The 21,798-nt window shown below is 42.1% G+C and overlaps 1 protein-coding gene across 6 annotated transcripts in view; it reads left to right on the forward strand.

Moving 5' to 3' along the window:
- Positions 1–2,082: 2,082 nt before the first annotated feature.
- Positions 2,083–21,798, forward strand: part of COL6A3 (collagen type VI alpha 3 chain) — a 107,630-nt gene continuing 87,914 nt past the window's right edge. For 5 of the 6 annotated variants that reach the window (XM_040439885.1, XM_040439886.1, XM_040439887.1 and 2 more), the window contains exon 1: positions 2,083–2,274. The gene's annotated coding sequence lies outside the window, so the exon portion shown is untranslated. The remainder of the gene's footprint in view (positions 2,275–21,798) is intronic. The other variant, XM_040439891.1, reaches the window with a different exon arrangement.

Here is a 21,798-nt window from a genome sequence, read left to right on the forward strand (position 1 = left end):
AAAGATCATCGTAGCAATCATTTGTCCACATGCAGAGGGGATTATTGTGACATGCCACCAAATAGTAGGAGGAGCAGTCCAACAACTACATTATCTTATGTGTATTGCAATTAGAGATGAGCGAATTTCTAAAAAGTTCGATTCGGCTGATTCACCAAATTTCACAAAAAAATTTGCTTTGTGATGAATTACTTCGTCACAAAGCGCATTCTTTTGTAAGCAGCGGGTGCAATGACAGGGGGCTGCGATAGCGCCGTCCCCGTCATTGTACCTCTCAGATGTCACGTTCATACATGATCGCGGCATCTGAGTGTAAAATTAACAATAAAGAAAAATTAAATCAAACTTGCCGCCTCCATTTACTCGCGACGGGCCGCCAGCCTCCATTTTGCTTGAAGATCTCGACCGAAATCCCGTGTGGCGCGAGATTACATCATCACGCCGGCCCGGCATCATGACGTCATACGTCACCAGCCAGCGTGATGAAGTAATCTCGCGCCGCACAGGATCTTCAAGCAAGATGGTGACGGCCTGCCCATCGTAAGCCAATGGAGGCGGTAAGTTTGATTTAATTTTTCTTTATTGGTAATTTTACACTCAGATGCCGCGATCATGTATGAAGGCGACATCTGAGGGGTGCAATGACGGGGACGGCGCTATCTCAGCTCCCTGTCATTGCACCCGCTACTTACAAAAAAATGCGCTTTGTTACGAAGTCACAAAGCAAATTTTTTTGTGAAATTTGGCGAATCAGCCGAAACGAACTTTTAAGAAATTCGCTCATCTCTAATTGCCATACACATAAGATACTGTAGTTGTTGGACTGCTCCTCCTATACATATGCATGCTTGGATTGGTCAAGTATGCTTATGTAGTGAATGGGAAGAGGAGAGAAAGCTGCAGCCAGACACCTCCGTCAGTGGCTCCGTCATTTGGCGTGTTCGGATGATTATGTGTATGGCCAGCTTAAATGGTTTGTCCAGGATTGTGCTGTTGAAGGTCTACCTTCAAGGTAGGCCAGCAATATCTGATCTGTCGGGATCCGACATCGCACGCCCGGGTTGCTCCGGAAGCTGAAGCCACAACTACGCGGCTCTGTTCACGGTGTAGTGGATGTAGCTGGTTACTGCTCCGATTGGAGGGATTGAAAGCAGCTTCAGATTGAAAGTGATTCGGTAACCAGCTCCGTCCACTACACAATGTACACAGTTGTGTATTTCCAGCACTAGGGCTGCCCCAAACCATCTGATCAGTGGGGGAGGGGTGTGTCAGTCCCCTGCTGATCAGATACAGTATTTATGGGCTATCCTGGGCAGGGGCCATCAATAGTAAAATCCTGGACAACCCCTTTAAGGAGCGGAACCACATATAACAATGGAGGACACCAGAGATATTTTCTGAATGTATGTACCGTATCTTTTCGAATTCCTCAGAGTTCGCATGCATTTGAACATTTTTTTCACAGCAGTAGTCAAAATGTGCAAAGAAATAGTGTAATTGCCAAGTTTTGTGAGCTTCCTGCTGGACAATTTCAACTCATTCACTCTGAAGGGAAGACAGTGACTGCAGAATTAAAGCAGAGGGGGCTGGGAGAGGAACCCAGGACACTTAATACACAGCTTATCAGACAGATAACTCTTATCTCACTTCCATCTTGAGTGTCCATTGATGAGCAGTGAGGATATGTTCATGTGCCCTGGAGTTCTTGTCTGTAGGACCTCAGTGCTTACTTCTCATGGTCATTTGGCGCCGTGACTCTTGTACTGTTATGTTTTATTTGCAGAACCTAATTGCAGCATGTTAGCACATCTTCTCCAGTCTGGCCTGTTTATTTCCACCAACGGTTAGACAATTCTGTCCAGAACAGACCACCTTGGTTTTGCTTCATTTACGAAGTCAGGGGATTTGGTGGTGGTTATGATACATAAGTTCCAGAACGGTTTGAGGGTTAAACATAAAGCAATGACTTCAGCCTGTGATAGGAGCCAGATGGGGAAAGTTTTAAAAGAGGGGGCAGGTTAGAGGGAAGGTGGGGGGGCAGGTTCAGAGGGGGAGGGTATTTTGAACTGCTTCTCATTTGGGCAGGGATTGTGAGGGACTGGCTTTCTCTCTTTCAGTCCTGTGCTGCTTCCTTCAATCTCTGCAGCTGGACGCCTCTACTGTCCTTCCCATTACCCATAGGAGAAACTAGCATCAGAGGGATCCTGCCTGAGGAACATGACTGGCACACAAGTGTGAAGCTGACAAGTTATCTTCTATCGCTTCAGCTCAGGGGTATGATAAGAAAATGTATTCTAACTTATATAATATAGCCAATAACCATTTCAGAACATACGCATTTTCCTCAAGATGATGCATGTATTTTACTAGAATGAAGGCGCAGACTCAGCAGAGATGCTCCAATGCTGAGGTTGTCAGCTCATCCTTATATTGCAGGTATATCTAATGCATTATTTTAACTCAGGTATCAAAGTGTGCAGACTGTAGACATCAAGGAGCCACAGTGGGAGTGCAGGGAATGAGAAAGAGTCAGACAGTCAGACTGATATCAGTATAATGCAATATAGCACAATACAATAAAGAACAGTAAAGAGATTGTAATCATTGTAATCTAGTGTTGTATAAATTGATCATACACAAGTGTTCAAAGATCAGGTGTAGGTCCAATATCTGCTATAACAGGGCTTGTACCCAAGTGTAGTAAAACGTGGTATTTGATACTCTGTTACATTTGGCCAAATGAGGTTAGTTTTGCTATGAGCTGTGCAATGAGATGGTTAAAGATGACAAGATGCAGAGCCCGGGAGAGGGGAGGAATCCTGGAGACAGATGTCCGGCTGGCTTCCATTAGTTCCTCATTGCCATGTGGGTGTGTCTGCTCTTCTAGGAATCACTTTTGTAGGCTTTGAAATGCAATCTAAATGAGTATTTTCTCCTAATGCTCTGCATTTCGATGGTTTTGTCATCTGCCCTATATTAGGACTGGCTATATGTTGTAATTTATCATCATCATCTACCTGATTAATCATCGTCATGGCTTCCACACTTTTCTGCTTCTCTTCTCTAATTATTTGGAGGTGTTTTGTGTTTTACTGCTTGTCACCGATCAGTGTATCTTGCACATTTGGTCTATGCTGCTTTTGTTTATTTGTTTTTTTGTCATTTTTTTCTGATTGTCTTGTGCTCATGTTTGTGCTTGCATGTTAAGCTTGTTGCATTCAGTTACGGTATCTATCGCCTATATTTTTCATGTATCACATAACAGACCACTTTGGGACAATTTATGGTTCACCATATTACAGGACTACAATTTGCACCACTGCCTAACCACCAGATATATGTTTTATTTGCTAAAACACATAGTCTCACAGCAGTTGGTCAACCACAGACTGCCTACCTCAAGTCCACATAATTATACATCGGTACACTGTTAGTGTATGTGGTCCTTGATTGAAACTCTGTAGATATATATATATATATACTGTTTCTCAAGATCATAGGTCCCCATCCTTTTGTTGGTCATGAGCCACTTTCAAACACATTGGGTGGTGTTTGGCCACAATGAACATAAGAGAGGAACCTACGTGGTATAGGTCTTACCCTTGTGCCAAGTTCTAGTAATACTTTGGTATTCATGGTTCCAGTAGAGAACAATATTACCTGTAGGAACCACCAGTTGGCGAGCCACACCTAGGGGGACATGTGGCGTCGAGCCACTGATTGCTGAACACTGCTCTAGATAGATAGCTATATAACATATATAACATATGCATAGGGATTTTTTTTCTTTACAATGTCTTGAATCATTGCTTTGCAGCTGCTGCAATGTCTCTGCTTTTTCTTATTCTATTTCGGTGTGACTCCGTTTGACAGCACTCTTACATTGTTTACTATCTGGTTTTATTCATGTAAGTTCATGTTAACTGTTTGACTTTAGTGAAATCCACTACCTCATGCACATTCTACATGTTGATTGCGGTTTAATAAAATGTGAGATGGCCCCATGATACACACCCTTACTCTGTATACAGGGGTGTGTCTAACTAGTCCACTGCCTCATATGGAAAACGGTTTTAGCTCCCCTTCTGGCGGGAAAATGATCGTAACGTTTTAAGTTACCATCATAAGAGCCATGTATTAACATTGCATGCTTTTATGATACCAATGGACCAATATAAGTTAATGTCATATTACTTCTCACCATTCCCATTTCGACACTGTTGATATTAGAGTAGCCTGGGCATATCTTCTACAGCCTGGAGGTACCCCCACATGTCTAACACCTTATGGCACTGTTTTATTGGTCCCAGCTTGCTAAAAACCATTGGTACAGAACAGAATCTTTTTTTTTTATGGTCAGTGGCATCACATTTTGTTACCACTGTATCTGGTTGAACCTTGTCATAGGCTACTCAGAAGAACCCTGGCATCATAAATCATTGGTGGGATTGGAAATATGAAAAAGGTTGAAAGGGCAGTCCTATAAATGATGTGCGATGCTACTTTTTAAAGTTGTCATTGTAGGGTAAAATAACAGATCTCTGTAGATGCATTATTTTCTTAGGGTTTCTTATTGAACTTATGTCTATTTCTACATTTCTTGGCAAGTTGTATCAGGGTATTATAGTCAGTGAAATCAGGAGGATAGACGACTATAGACCAATGGTCCCTAACTTGTGGCTCTCCAGTTATAGCACGGCTACATCTCCCAGCATGCCTAGACAGCCTTCTGACGTATGGGATGACAAGGATATACGGTATATTACGTTATCTTCTTGGCCAGAATAGATTGGTTATTAAATATCTGGATCCATATGTGTCCTCTTTTATACATCTTTATCCATATGTTACATGCTTACACGTTATGTATGTTACTTATACTTTAAGGTGACATACTGATAGGGAACTTAGATTGCGAGCCTCATTTGCGGACAGCTTGATGCTAATGTCTGTAAAGCGCTGTGGAATATAGTAGCGTTATATAAGTGCATTAAATAAAATAACTATAAATAAAGTGGGCGGTTTGACATATGACATGACTACTGTCCATAAAAATGGAAGTCATAGTTATATTTTAAAATTCCCGCCTTACAAGTTGGCTCTTTTGACCAGCCGTGTAAACCAGGAGCTTCTGCCAACAAGACCGCACCCATGCTGGTGTAACGTCCTTCTGCTGATGTCATCATAGGGCTCTGGCAAAGCACAGACATTGCTATGTGGACAGCTAAAAGTACAAATTAAAGTAAATTACCAGGACCACTAAAGGAGGTGATAATAGGTAATGGTAGGTAATATAAATATTACTCATGCTCAGTAAGTAGTGAGAAAGGTAGGAGCACTGAACACTTTCCGTTTTTATATGGCAGTAGTATTGACCATATCTGAATCCTGTGAATCTGAGCCAAGGCTGAAAGTTTTCTCCAATACAGCGGTATGTACAGAACACAGGATTGGGTATACACATCACGCAGGATTGGATATACATAGAACACGGAAAGTGGCATAAATAGGACACAGGATTTAATATACATAGAACACGTTATTGGATATACAAAAAACACATAAGATATACATATCACAGGATTGGGTATACACAGAACACAGGATTCGACATAAATAGCGCACAGGATTGGGTATACATATCACACAGAATTGGGAATACACAGAACACAGAATTGGGCATAAATAGGGCACAGGATTGGGTATACATAGAATACAGAATAGAGTATACATAGAACACAGGATACGGAATTCATATCACACAGGATTGGGTATAAATATCACACAGGATTGGGTATACACAGAATACAGGATTGGCTGTACATATAATACATGATTGGAATACACGATACAGTATTGGGTCTACAAACACCTGATTGTGTAAATACAAAGCATAAATGGGTTTTACAAATACAGATGCTTTGACTGTAGGGATTTGTAATATAAATGAAAATTTTAAGTCACAACTGTCACTTTTTCCCTGGCCTGACCAATGTCTATGTCTCACCAGTAGACCGTGAGAGCGAGTACACCACACCCTGGTCCACAAACAGCATCATCCTACCTTACTCCCACTCTGGTGACTGCACCATCTCTTTTTACATCAAGGCCACAAGGTTTTAGGAATCCTTAAAATATGATTCATACAATAAATAGAAATATTTATAGCATATACTTCTTCTAAAATCCATGCGAGTCAGTGTCACAGGCTGACCACTATACTGAAGTATGAATTCATATTTGGAACTATTCCTTTACAGTAACAGTTTAGTTTTATGGTTTTTTATCCAGTTTTGTCTTGCTGGTTATGGGCAATTACAGACATCTAATTGTCCAGTGAAGGACAATTTGGGAACTGCTGTATGTCCATCATACAAACCTGTGTTGTTTGTCATTCATTCCAACAACTTCCTAACAGATTTATGGAGCTGAGAGTTTTTGGCATTAATAAGCAGAGTAGCTGCTGCCCTGGATTTACTAAATCAAACCATGAAATCCTTACACCCTTGGGCTTATTGGTCTTTCCATCACCTCAGTGACTGCCAGATTCACATTTCTTTTTATATTCATTACTCGATAGTTTGCGTAAAAGGAGGTTTCCTCTTACAGAATTTTATAAAGGGTTAATTGCTGATGAGTTAAATGTTGTGATTTGTTATATCTGTGTACCTGGTAGCATCATTTGGACAGTGAAGGTGCATTTACACAGCATTCCTTCCCGACAGACGGCTGCTCGTTCAGTGGAGGAGATCGCTGTATTTACACGCAGCGATCCCCTCCACAGTATGAGGCTGAGAGATCGCTCTTGCAATCGCTTGTCCTCATACAGCTGCATTGTTTCTGGGCAGCAGATCGCTTTTTAGACACCACGATCTGCTGCCCAGAAGCGATAGTTTATGTGCCTGCACTAACGTAATCATTTCAGCCAATGAACGAACATTGAACTCGTTCATCTGGAGATCTGCCGCACCTTTACGCAGATTGTTCGGAACGAGCGTTTGAAGGATTATTCCTGATAATCTAACTGATTGTCTGGACGTGTAAATCCACCTTAGGGGTTAACCACCTTGGCTCATCCTGTTAGATTGCCAGGAGATGTACCACGGTCCGCCCCCTGGTTAGTCAGAATAAAGAGTCTAGCTGTGCTACAGTGAAGACCTACATGTGCAAACGCCTCAGAACTTGTTGTGAGCTCAGAGAACCTTCAACTCAGAGACTTCTATAGCCAAAGAAGCAACTTTATTACCAAAAGTGCTCCAGATAAAAGGAAAAGTATTGTACACATTTATGGCAGAGAGACCTTATCACGGTGAGAGGGAGTATTGCTACATTACCCTTCCACATTTTGAGACAGTTTGGTCAACTGTATCTTAAGTCTGCATCAGTCCAGGAATTTGCAGTGGCATTTACCAAGCACCTCATTGCATGCCTCAGGTTCGGTAGAAAGACTTTAGAGAGACAGAGAGAAGGAGTACTACAACCTCCATCATTATTGCTGTCCATACACTGCTGTTGGGGATATGTGCCTTGTTGGATATACTACTCCTCCTATTATACACTTTAATAAAGAGAGACTTATTTATAAATACCAACTGGCCTGGTTAGTGACTCCACCATTTTCTGGCCATTGCACCTGCTTTCTGGCCCTGCACCCAGACCAACACCTAACATCAAGGGCACTCCAACTACCACTAGGCATAAGCCCCAATAGCAGGGTGTGCCCTCAGAGAAATAAGTGTGTGCCCTTCAGTCATTGCACGACCCCAGGGAGAGCTAGAGGGGAGATTGCCACTGTAATCTGCAAGTCGTACAACCACCCTCAGGGCCACAACCACCACTCCCTTCGTCTGCGCACTCCTCAGCATGCCGCTGCACATCCAAGATGGCTAAATGGCTTCTCAGACTACCTGATTCATAATGTGCATCGATTGTCCAAGACACGTCCTGCTTGTCCAGCTCTACTGTTCGCATCCCATGAGCAGTGCTGGCCACTCTGAGGGCATCAGGTAGTCTAAGAAGGAGTGCAGCCATCTTGGATGACAGAAGAGGAATTCAAGAATTATCACATCTGCAACTAAAAAAGGTGTAAAGGAGGTCACCATATAAGTGTTATACTGTGTTATACACCATATAGTGTTCGTTCCCCAGGTTGTCTGGATGATCACTTTTTAAGGGTCAGAGTGGCGTTATCAAACAAAAAAATTGTTACGTTCACTCACTGACGCAAAAGACCGGCCATATCTGCACTGTGTAAATGAAGCCTTGTAACGAGCTGTGCACCTGCCTGATCATCACATGACCAGGACTGAAGTAGACACTGAAGGTTTCAATTCATTAACAGCAAGCAGAGACATTGATAAGTGTAGGGATTTTATAAAGAAACCACGATAATTAATACATCTAGAGAAGATGTTCTACAATGTGTCCATTTTGTATCTTCTCTATATTAGTGCTGGAACATGTAGCCCATATATCTGTAAGGGTTAATCTTCTTCGTCGTTGGAGTATCGTGTGCGGGGAAGTCAGTAGCTTTCCATAAATGGAGAGTTTTTAAGGGCAGAGAAATGCTGGCATCAGAAGCAGACACATCAATTCTGTATCGCAGACACCCATGATAACTCCTTCTTCGCCAGACGTGTATAACAAAGCAGAGGATATGTATATGAGGCACCCATACCAATAGAAGCCATAGAAACACCTTGCTGCTACACTTCTATATGTGCAATTTTACATTATGTGTGCTACGGAACTATTCTGTGGCAATACTTACTGAGTAAAACCCTGTCTCCGTCAGCTTCGTATTCTTCTCGATAGTTTGTGACTGTAAAGGATTACGGGACGTTTTTTAGGTGATGATGTAATGGATCATGTCATCTAAAAGCTTGAGGGACCTATGTGCTTTATGTTGCAAACCATCTGGTTCCTGTTCATGTGCAGTTGTAGTTCCAATTTCAGTTCAGCAGGGGGCACAATTTCATTTCACAGTCTCTCTCTCTCTGTCAAGTCAGTGCCTGGTGGAAGTCTCAGCTTTTTTTATTATTTCACATCTGTTTTACCAACGTCATTAATAGAGGTGGTGGAAGCCACTGATGTAGGAATTAGGGCTCATGTACACAAACGTATTTATTTTTCGTGTCTGTTCCGTTTCTGTTCCGTTTCTTTTCTTTCTTTTTTAATACATAAGTTGCTCTGTGTGCATTCCATTTCCGTATGTCCATATTTCCGTTCCGCAAAAAAATAGAACACGCCCTATTATTGTCCGCATTATGGACAAGGATAGTACTGTTCTATTAGGGGCCAGCTGTTCCGTTCCGCAAAATATGGAATGCACACGGACGTCATCCGTATTTTTTGCGGCTCCGTTTTTGCAGACCGCAAAATACATACGGTCGTGTGCATGAGCCCTTACGGAGAGGAACCCACAGGGATGCTGCCTGTACAAGTATATGGAGTTGAATTCAGTCCTTGCAGAGTTTTCTTCTTTGTGTCCAAGAGCTTCTCCAGGTCCCTAATTTAATGTCACTTCAGGTGACACGATCGAGACGCTCTGTCCTGCTTCGTAGTCAGTCTAGTGCATGAAAATGGGTGGTAATCAGAGGAGCACTCTTCAGTTCTTGCTCATAACTGTTAAAGGGGTTGTCCTGGATTTTAGCCAAAATGGCTACAAGTAGGGGATGGGATAAAATAAAAAAAAGAATACTCATCTGTCCCCTGCAGCTCCAGCACCACCGCTCCAGTGGTACTTATTCTGCAGTGATAACGCCCACGTGGCCTCTACAGCTATTCAGTGACCTCTACCATCAAGAGAATGGGGACCGCGTGTTCCACCATTTGAATAGAGTAGTGGTCACCTCTGCAGGTAGCCGAGCACTTGTACTCCTCCGGAGTCCTGGGTTGAATGGAGCAGCGCAAAGCTGTGACCCCTGTATCCAAATGGTGGACATGAGACCAAGGTAGTACACAGATTTTATAGAGTCCCCTTGCCCCATCCAGTTTCGTAGTACGATTGTAACAATCACTCCCAGGCAAAGCAAAGCACAATGACCCAGACTCCTGATGAGTTTATGTTTTTTTTTTTATTAAGCATAAGAAATTTTAAGTTAAAATGTAATAAAAATGTCGAGCTCCACCTCACCAACTTTATCTAACTTCTTACATAGTTACATGGTTTAAAGGGGTTGTCTCACTTCAGTAAGTGGCATTGATCATGTAGAGAAAGTTAACACAAGGCACTTACTAATGTACTGTGATTGTCCATATTGCTTCCTTTGCTGGCTGGATTCATTTTTCTATCACATTATACACTGCTTGTTTCCATGGTTACAGACCACCCTGCAATCCATCAGTGGTGGTCGTGCTTGCAGACTATAGATAAAAGCACCAGCCTATGTGAGCTCCCATGGTCCCGGACACCAGAGAGGTTGATGTTTTTTCCTATAGTGTGCAAGCTTGACCACCACTGATGAATTACAGGGTGGTTGTAACCATGGAAATGAGCAGTGTAGAATGTGATGGAAAAATGAATCGGGCAGCAAAGGGAGCAATATGGGTAATAACAATACATTAGCAAGTGCCTTGTATTAACTTCCTCTACATCATAAATGCCATTTGTTGAGGTGAGACAACCCCTTTACTAAGGTTGAAAAATGACATAAGTCTATCAAGTTCAACCAAGGAGTAGGTGAGGATGTGAATTTTAGAAAAGGGGAATGAGACTCAGATTTCTACACATTTTCATAAGCATTAATGTCAGTTACTTTTAATAATTAATCTACGCCCTTTATGAAACTGTCCACCGTTCCTGCTGTGACCACGTCCTGAGATAGACTATTCCACAGGTTTACAGTTCTTACAGTAAAAAAGACTGAACTTATTCTTCAGTGCCCCCATCTTTTGGGGGGATTACATGGAATAGCTTTTCACCATCTTATTTGTACGAGTCATTTATATAGGTTAATTATGTCCCCCCTTTGATGTCTCTTGTACAAAAAAAGAGCAAGGATTTAACAAGGTAAAAAAATCTCATTTTATTCAATATAAATCACATAATCATTACAGGTGAGACTTAAAAGGGACAGAACATGGAGACTGGGCCACAAGAGGGCTCTGCAATGTGGAGAATCACAATGGGGGATAATGTGACCATATACAGCAGGTAACAGACAATTAATTAATAATTTGTCTGTTACCTGCTGTATATGGTCACATTATCCCCCATTGTGATTCTCCACATTGCAGAGCCCTCTTGTGGCCCAGTCTCCATGTTCTGTCCCTTTTAAGTCTCACCTGTAATGTTCATGTGATTTATAATAAATAAAATGAGATTTTTTTACCTTGTTAAATCCTTGCTCTTTTTTTGTACAAGTTGCAGTAAGTTGGGGAGTGAGGATCAGTTTTTGGGTTATTGTAGGCTCTAACCCCCTTTGATGTCTCTTATTTAGACTAAATAAATTGAATTCTTTTCTGTGGTGGAAAAAGTGGAAAAGTTGCTTCATAAATATGGCGCTCATTCTGACCACGGTATTTCTCAATGTGTTCATGCCAGACAACTGGAATGAATATATTGATCCATCTTCTTCCCTTCTATCATAAAGCTAACTGCCTGCAGCCACCACTAGGGGGAGCTCAGTGCTTAGGAATTTGTAATGTTCTCATTGACTTGCACTGAGCTGCCCCTAGTGGCAGCTGCATGAAAATACAGTGTTTTCTTAATGAAAAGATGTTATTCAGTGCTGCACGCACACCCACCTCCCCCTGGGACCCATAACAGTTGAGTGGTCAGCCTACATGGAAGGTACACCACCGCACAAGACCCCCATTCTTGTGATTGGTGGAGGCCCCAAGAGTTGGACCCCTGCCAACCAGACACATCCCTTATCCTGTGGATAGGAGATAAGCTTTTGTAATGAGTCAACCTCTTTAATGTCATGTGAATAGATTATGGGGGAAAAAAGACCCAATAGTGATAGATAACCTCAGATTTTTGCAGTCCATGGGAATACATTGGCACATATTTACTAATTTGAGAGCACCAACATTTTGGTGTAATTTGAGACAAAAGGTGGAACAAATTGACGCATCTGTGGAACAATTTGACGCATCTGGCTTCACAAGAAAAGGGCAGGGGCCAAGAGGTGAAATTTTGCGCCAAACTTGAGCCATAATTCTGGCGTAAAATTCTGTCTCGAAGTACACCAACCAATAATTGGTATGGTCAGAGAAAAAAGTCTATCCCTGCACCAGATGTATCATCCAGCCTGAGCCCCTGTGACAAAACTGGTGCAGGTCTAGACAACTTGTCTAAGCTTGCACCATCTGCAGGATTAGTAAAACTGCCCCATTGAGTCAAATTTAACTCATGACATTTGATTTGAACCTTCCCCCCCATATGTAATTTTATCATACAAGTGCAGTTACAGTAGCATATAACAAAAATCTGAGTGGAGCCAAAACCTCAAGTACAGTGTGTGCGTTTCAATTCTCATTTATCATGAGTTAAAGGGGTTTTCTGCAATTTTTTTATACTGATGACCTATCTTATCCTCAGGATAGGTCACCAGTATCTGACTGGTGGGGGTCCGACACCGGAGACCCCCACGATCAGCTGTTTAAGAAGGCACTGGTGCACCTGTAAGTGCCGCGGCCTTCTCTTTGCTCTTCCTAGGCAGAGTGACTATATGTTCATCGTTCACATGGCCTAAGAGCAGCTCAGCCCCATTCAAGGGAATAGAGCTGAGCGCTATACCAAGGACAGCCGCTATACAATTTATGCCGCTGTGCTTGGTGAGCAGAGAGAAGCCAGCAGCTTGAGGGCAACTGGAGCATATTTGATTTGTGCAAATTGATTCAGATACTACAAATAAACTTTTTTGAAAAATTCAATGAATGAGACACAAAACAAGAAGTTTGCTCATCCCTAATCCACAATGTGTGAACCTACGGGCCCTTGTATTTGTGTTATTATCTATTATGAAGACTAAAAATTCTTAATAATTTAACTGAGTCATGATAGAAAAAATTATAAAAAGTAATTTTAAAAAATTAGCAACTTTAGGTATGACTTTGGAAGCACCAACTGAACACAATATTCCCCTTGATTAATTCTACAGGTTGTAATACTCCAGGATATCTAGCAGCCACTTGACGTCCTGCTTGCATGAACACCATTTGACAGGAGCACAGTGCCTTCTTAAAACAGCTGATCGGTGGGGTTCCCAGGTGTCGGACCCCCACCGATCAAATCCTAAGGAAAGGTCATCAGTATAAAAATCTTGGAAAACCCTTTTAAGGGTTGACTGAAGCTCCATCCTATTCATACTGCATGCTACTGAAGCACAGAGATGGAATTGTTTCCACTATATCTTCTCTAAACATGGTACCAAGTCAATTATTACAGTATAAACCCGCACTACAGATAAAAGTAACATGCCGTTCCTTAGCTTTTCAGTACTTTGCTGATGCAGTACATTACTATTAGCTTTGGTCAAGCAGGCTGACTGATGACGTACTACACTACTGGACTTAGTGCAAGAATTTTGATGTCAGATGTGTCAAAAATTATTCTGGTAGTCATACCATTTAAACTTATTTATCAGTAATGAAGTACAATAAAAAATCATATTACTTGCAGATACATTACACAAGAGAAACACAGAAGGTACTTAATGCTAAAATGGCTAAACAGCCAAATCCTTTCCCCCCTAGAAGCTTGCAGATTGTAAAACTTGGACCAAGCGATTTATTCTAATTAAAAAAAAGACATGACTTGTCACCGACATTCCGTTTCCAGTGCTGAGCTTCCTTCTGCTCTGCTTCTGGTCCCCGCTGGACCGGAAGTGTGTTGTGCTGTCTACATGTATGTCACTAGGGCCAGCCAGTGTTTGTGAACTGTTAGGAAACTACAGATAAGAACTACAGATCCAAATGATTCAGTGTGAAGCAGAAACATGCCTGCTAGGGTTGACTGATACCTACATGTGCAATCTTTTTAAACCTGATGCCTGCTGTTGGAGCATCCACTCATGCACACGTGTGCTTTTTGACTGTAATATGGAGAAGAATATGGAACTGTATTGTATCACATGTAATATTGGTATACTGATATGGATCCATGTATCTATACCATATCCATGACACCTTTCTCTCAGGTCAGCTAGGATTAAATAAAGAAAAGTTTCTCCTATCCAAGAGCATAGCTATAAGGAGTGCAGAGATGGCAGCCACACTAGGCTCTAGTGCCAAAGGGGGCCTAAAGGCTGTTCTGTCATAGGAGAAGACTCCAGTATTATAAATCACACATGGTAAATGGCGGCCCTGTAACAGATTTTGTATTGGAGCACCGATGCTCTTATCACCTCTGGGAGGCGCTCATGAGTTACTCTGGACCACCATTACTCTCATTTATCACTTCTTAGTAAATTGGGGCTCAGTAGACTGTACTCAGGAGTTTACAACCATTGACTAAACTGTGCTGGGAGTGAAGGGGTTATCCCATCAGCTGGAGATGCCTTTGTTTAAGAAGCATTAATGCCCGGACAGATGTCTTTAATGTATGACTAATCCCTCTCGACTTCAAAATTAAATGTTTATTACAAACATTTTCACAAGCCAAATCCACTGAGACCCTTAACTCTATTAAATAAATCCCCCACATAGCACTGGTAACTGACAGTAACAAGTAATAGTAATAACATATGTATGTTCATTTACACGCAGGGGAACCTACACTATGGCACCAAAAATGTGAACAAAAATATTGTCCATATAATTATTGCAGAAATTTGGGGGGATTGTAATGAAACAGTTGGCATTACAGACATCGTCATCGCTGTCCCCAGTGGGACTCACCATCTCAGTATACCTTTGGAGTAAAGGGGGAAACTCGCATAAGCACAGGGAGAACATACAAACTCCATGCAGATGTTGTCCATGGTCAGAATTCAAACCTAGGACAGCAGGGCTGCACAGCACCAGTGATAACCACTGAGCCAGTAGGCTTTCCATCACTGGGGCAAAGTTTCAGTTCACTGCAATTACTCTGTATTTAAATACCTTGGCCCAGGCAAAGTGGCTTGTTGGCCTGATGACCAACCCTCATGGCACATGACCGATTGCCCCCATTCTCCTAGCTACACACTGGTACAATCTAAACATCACTCCAATTGGGCATGATGATCCTCCCTTATCAGGCTGATGAACGTCATGGTAAGGCCGATCTCTCTTACAGATGGTTTTATTCACATTTTCATCCTAGTTTCTGTTTGATGGAAACCATGGTGCAGTGCAGGAACTGTCCTATGACGGATACCACCGGTGTCTCCTGCAGGGCATTGACTTATTAAGGGTCTGCAGGGTTCTGTATGTCGTATTAAGGGTAAGAATAGCTATCCCCAACTTTTAATGACCAGAGAGAGTGGCATATTAGGAGGTTCCCATTTTTTTGTGGAGCCATGCCTCCAACCACATCCAATCTCTAAGTACACCTAGTCAAGCTCAGACCCTATTAGGTGTATTCTCACAGTGCTGAACATTTCAGTTGGTAAAATCGGGTCATATAAGCCCACCTCCAGGAACGCCCTGAAACCGCATGGAAATGCCCACTTATGGGTGGTGTTTGCATAAGCCCTGCACATTTTTGGCCCGGGTCAGCGCAAATTTGCCGAGATTGTCTCTAAAAATAAGGAACAGTCCTGGCAAATTCAGGACAGTTGGTAACTATGCATTCACACCATCTTATAAAGACATTAAACATAGGAAAAAAACACTGCATGACTATCTCAAATATCCTCTAGTCCTCGCTTGCCTCTGGAAGCCACATATCCAACCACTGGATATCATCTTGTTAGCAGTGCAGATAAGAGTGCCACATAGTCTCCCACCTGATATGACACTGAGCATGGAGAAAGGCAATAACGCACTGGATGGTACATCTGCCAACACAACAATCCAATGCCCAGCGAGTATTGTCCACAAATATCGAATAGGACTTGTGCATTTATTTTTTGCGGCTCACTGTATAGGAAAACACATCCACAGGATAGAGAATAACTAATAGATCGGTGGGGGTCCTACCTCTGGGACCCCCACCCTGTAACCTGTGGAGCCTCCAAAATAAATAGAGTGGCTGGTCAGGCATGGGCACGGCTGTTCCATTCATTTCTATGGGAGTTCTGGAGATACCCAGTATAGCGCTCAGCTGTTATCCTCTATAAATTAGGTGCATTTCTGGATTTCAGTTACAACACTGGGGCAGATCCAGATAGGCATAAATGAGACAAACTAGACAAATTAGATAGTTGTAATGGGGCAGATTTTAAATTACTGGTTTGTTCTTAGCTTGCTTATAAAATGGTTGTCATGGCTGTAGATATAGATGACGTATCCTCAGGATAGGTCATCAATATTAGATTGTATGGGGTCCAACACCCAGCACACCCAGTGATTAGCAGTTTTGGGCAGCTGCTGCACCTGAAACTATATAGTATACAGAGCATCTCCATACACTGTATAGTTTTTCAATGCGTGTCCCAGCTGTTAGACCCCGATGAATCTAATATTGATGACCCACCTGAAGATAGGTCATTAGTTTCTGTTGTATTGACAACCCGTCTAACATGCAAAAAGCTGTATTCTATAGATTAAAATTTTCTCTACGCCATCATATAAAATTTGGATGATCAGAACATTTGTCTCACTGCACAAGAACAGGGCCCGATTATTGGACCAACTAAGTGCTAGAAAATTAATAACAATAGGAAAAATATATAGAGAAAAATATAGAGAGATATGTTTAATGTATCAGTTGCAAAAATTGTGGTTGCTGAACTTGACATCTACTGTATGTGCAGCTGGATGCCGAAGGACAGCGCTCTATGCCACATGTCCTAAAAAGGAGAGAGGACTCTCCAAGGCCACCAGCAGTGTGTTTACTGGGAAATCCTCACAACTTTTCAGGAAAACTTACAGGAAGTGAAAAATATTTAAATAAAGATTTGTCAAAGTCAACATCTATGTGATGGGAAGGTTTACATTCACAAATTGTCACCATGTAAACATAAGGAACAGTTCTTATTATTATAGGGAGAACATGAACCTGGGGATGAACTTCATATGTTACGACCATAGAGTAATAGACCGTAGACATCGGCATAGATTGACATCATGGGGATGGGGTTAATGCTTGTGCTGGTTGACTCTAGCATGCCTTCCAACAATCCTAGCCCTAGTTTTGGCATAAGCTGAGCCCCAGAGTGTCTCAATTTGAGCAAAAATTCACCAAAAATAAAACATTAGATTTTTACACTCTACTCACCCTAAAGTGAACCTGTCAGGTGCTATCCTATTCGAGAGCAGGATATGATAGAGGGAGAGAAGCTGAGCTCTGTGATATATGGGTTGGTTATACAATTTGGAGTAGGATTATTGAGTAGAACGGAGAGTAAACCCCGACGGGACTCCTAGGAGAGACAGTAAGAGTCCTAATGACTAAGAGCTCTCTCTGCATCAGTGTGTGGACACAGAAGGCTGCCAATCATCCTGTCTGGGCAGAGTAATCAGGACTCTCACTGTCTCTCCTAGGAGTCATGCCACAGTTTACTCTGCCACAAATCATATAAACCTGTATATTACAGAGCTCAGCTTCGCTACCATATAGGGCAGCAGAAATCACTTTACAGCTTTGCTTTAAAGTGAATAAAAGTGGGACTGGTTTACTGGGGCAAGTTGTGGTTTACAATATACTTCTTTTTCACTACAGTAAAATAAAATACAGTAAAATAAAAAAACACTCTTTTGGTATACATTAGAGTGTACAACTGGATCTTTTTACTACTGACATAGCCCATAAATGTCATGGGAATGTCAGCAGTGTATATATTTGTATGTGATTGTATACTTCCACATAAGATTTTTCACACACTCCTCCTTGACTACACCTAGGTGGTCTCGCGTTCCCATTTCAGACTAGCTTGAAAGCTCTGGCTTGTGTTTTCTTTCAGCACCATACTAATAAATTAAACGACTACAGAAAGATTACCAAAGCAGCTGCTTCATTAAATACAGCAGTTACTAGATGACTAATGACACTTGGTATATGCTAGAGAATCACACACAAAGCTAAAAACTTTAGCTTGGGTTTCAGATTTCAGGCCCAAAAAGGTAAAATGCATTAATGGTCAAGCTCTGGTTGAAAGGTTTTCCCTTTTTGATGTAATATAACTGCTGGAGAACCTATGATGGCAAGAAGAGTGGCTCAACATCCCCCAATTGCAGAAGGGAGGTAATTGCACATATGGGGCACACACAGACCTCATATGGCCCTATAGAAAAACTTAGTATGGGCCCTCTTGCCCCATCTAGTTTCTCAGTATGCATGTGTCAATCACTCCCAGGCAATACAAAGTGCAACGCGCTAGATTTTAAAAAAAAATTAGTTTAGTTTTATTAAGGAGAAATTTCTATAACAAAAATGGTAATAAAAAAGTCACATGTGGCCTCACCCACTTTATCCAACTTCTATATCAGAAAAAGTGGAACAGTTACTTCACAAATATGGTACCATATTTCTCAGTGTATTTGAATCAGAGAACTGGCAAAAATACATAGATAAATCTCCTGCTTCCCATCTATTGCAAAACTGTCTGCCTGCCGTCACCACTAGGGGGTGCTCAGTGTATGGAAATGAATGCAGTTGCAAATGACTGAATTAGAAGCTGTAATAATCTGTTTGCACTGAGCTCTTCCTAGTGGCAGCCGCATGGGAAGGATAGAAGGAGTTCAGTGCTGGGCTCCCTCCCCCCTGTGGCCCCATAGCAGTTACGTGGTCTGCCCCCACTTATGGTACATCACTACCTTATAACCAGTAAAAAAAAAATCTACTAGGTCCTCCTTGCTGCCTCTGCTGCCTCTGTGTTCCGGTCCCCTTGCTCTTTACATCCGGTGGCTATGGGCATGGTCACATGCACCACTCCAGCCAATGACTGGCTTCAGCAGTGATGATTTAGCCACAAACCGCACATCACTTCTGAAGCCAAATGTAAACAGTGCAGGGAACGGAAGAGGGAGACAGCCGGGGCAGTGCGGGGGGCCAGAGTGACGTGAAGCAGGTAAGTAGGAATCTTCTGTTTCAGGGGGTATGCTGTGGATACTTGATAAAAAATAATTATTATGGGTTTACACATAGGTCTTTGAGGCAGTTTTTGAGCAAAATAAATGTAATGAGCCCAGCAGGAGATGGAGCAAAACAATGGTAGTGACAGTGGCTCTGGCTGTAATGGTCAATCACAGTGGATTTCCTCGCTCCCTAGGGATGTGCAGTGAAAGGAGGGCACACCCTTCCTTTCCTTTTGGTATACCCAGGTTCTGGGGCATCTTCCTGATGGTATTCGGGGTGCCCGTTATGTTAAGTGTTTGTATGGGTTCAAGTGAGGGCTTGGAGAGTCTATTGGCCAAGTGTATGATACAGGAGTCAGTAACCAGGCCAGAATTAATAGAATAAATGTCTCTCTTTTTGTAGTGCAAAATAGGAGCTTTAGTTTATCCAACGAAAAAACACAGTTCCCACAATATGCAGTGCAAATTTCCCCAGATGGCTTTGTATGGATTTGACAAGGATGGAAACTAGTGTATGCTTTCCTCTCTGTCTTTTATTATTATTATTATTTATTATTAAAGCGCCATTCATTCCATAGCGCTGTACATATGATAAGGGGTATACATACAAAATACAGACAAGTGCACAAAGCAGGAACAAGACGAGTTACAAACTGGTACAGAAGGAGAGAGGGCCCTGCCCCTGAGGGCTTACAAGCTACATGGTATGGGAGAAGGACACAGTCGGTGCGGGTTAAGTTGGTCATGGCAGTATAGAAGCAGCAGGGTCACTGGTTGTAGGCTTGTCTGAAGAGGTGGGTTTTCAGGTTTCTTTTGAAGGATTCCACTGTAGGTGAGAGTCTGATATGTTGGGGTAGCGAGTTCCAGAGTATGGGGGATGCACGGGAGAAATCTTGGAGTCGATTGTGGGAAGAGGCAATAAGAGGAGAGGAGAGAAGGAGGTCTTGTGAGGATCGGAGAGTGCGTGTGGGGGTGTATCGGGAAAGTAGCTCAGAGATGTAGGGAGGGGACAGGTTGTGGACTGCCTTGTATGTATTTGTTAGTACTTTGAAGTGAATTTGTTGGGCAATGGGGAGCCAGTGAGGGGATTGGCAGAGGGGAGAGGCAGAGGAGTAATAGGGTGAGAGGTGGATTAGTCGGGCAGCAGAGTTGAGGATAGATTGCGAGAGTGCTAGATGGAAGGCCACAGAGGAGAATGTTGCAGTAGTCTTTCTTAAGTCTTTACCTGCGGAATCCATGGCTGGCAATCCTACATTGTGCAATTGAGTCTGTAATTAGTAACTAAGACATACTGATTTATTAAAGCTACAAATGGTCATGTCCAAGTGTTAAGGGTGTCTTACTAGTATTCCCCTCACTGCACTAAAGTCTAAATAGCTAAGGTAGCAGGATACCTTATTGACTCCAATTCTCAGCCATGCAGATTTCTGAACTTTCTTGTTTCTTTCTGTCTTTTTTCCTTTCTGTAGAGAGATCAGTAAGTCTCTGTAGCTTTAGTCCAATCCGGTGGGGAATTTGGCACATGGAGTTCCTTGCTGGAGCTCTGTAGACTCAGCTGGGGGCATATCTAGGATCCACACCCAAGCTTTTTGCAGAGCTGAACCAGGATTGTTAAATCTGGCTGGTCCACCCATACACCACCATACTTTGTATACAGAACATAAAATGACATTTAATTAACATGACAAGCATTAAACTGTAAAAAAGAAGTTGGCTGGAAGGGAATGAAAGACTTCTCCCTCCTACTGGATCCACTTCTGGCTTTTGCTAAAAAAAAAAAAAAATACCAGAAAAAATGTGTAAAGTGAACCCATGAAAGAGGTCAATGGAATTCATCAAGATCAGTGAGAATACCTGTCATTGCTCTGGTAATAATGGAAACCATAAAGACAGAGCCTAACAAATCAACTTAGATGCTGTATTTTATGGTGGAGCTCCAATAGTAAAACATTCTTCTCATAAATCTTGATTTTCATTTTTGCACTTTGTGGTATTCAAGTTACTACAAGTTATCCCCCTTCGGCTGGATAAGGGATATCTAACTGACCACAGGAGTCCGACCGGCTGGATCACCACCAATCCTGAGAACGTGGTTCCCGTTTTCCTGTCCTAATGGAATAGTAGGTCAAGAGTGTGCCATGCACTCTGTTCATTCTCTATTGGACTGCTGGAGATAGTCAAGTTGCTGAACTTGGCTATCTCCAAAGTCACACAGAGAATAAATGGAGCCTCAGCACACATGCTTGACCTGGCGCTCCAGAGGAACAGAACATGTTCTGTTCCATTGATCAGGGGGGGCCCAGATGTCACATCCCCCATGGATCAGTTAATTATATCCTATAGGGAATAACTGTAGCAACTGGAATACTCCTTTAAGCTCAGGCTGAGAGGCAAATGGCCGAAAGTCCCATTTTCATAAAGCCAAATATTATAAACAGTAATAAAAGCAAAAATAGCATTTTTTCATTCATTCTTTTTACCACAGAACATTAAGTATTCATTAAAAAAATATACTAACATTGTGCGGGTTGGAATTTGTTCAAATAATTTGGCTTTTTGTCTTCTGGGAGCTTAGGATCACAATGTGCCCAAAAGGAGACAGCTTGAAGCACTGAGATCTGAAGCTGGCAGAAGGACAATCATAAAAAAAATATTCCAATAGCAGACTTCTCCCAGACCCTCACAAAC

The sequence above is a fragment of the Bufo bufo genome, chromosome 7, assembly GCF_905171765.1.
Source record: "Bufo bufo chromosome 7, aBufBuf1.1, whole genome shotgun sequence".
In the NCBI taxonomy this organism is placed as follows: Eukaryota; Metazoa; Chordata; class Amphibia; order Anura; family Bufonidae; genus Bufo; species Bufo bufo.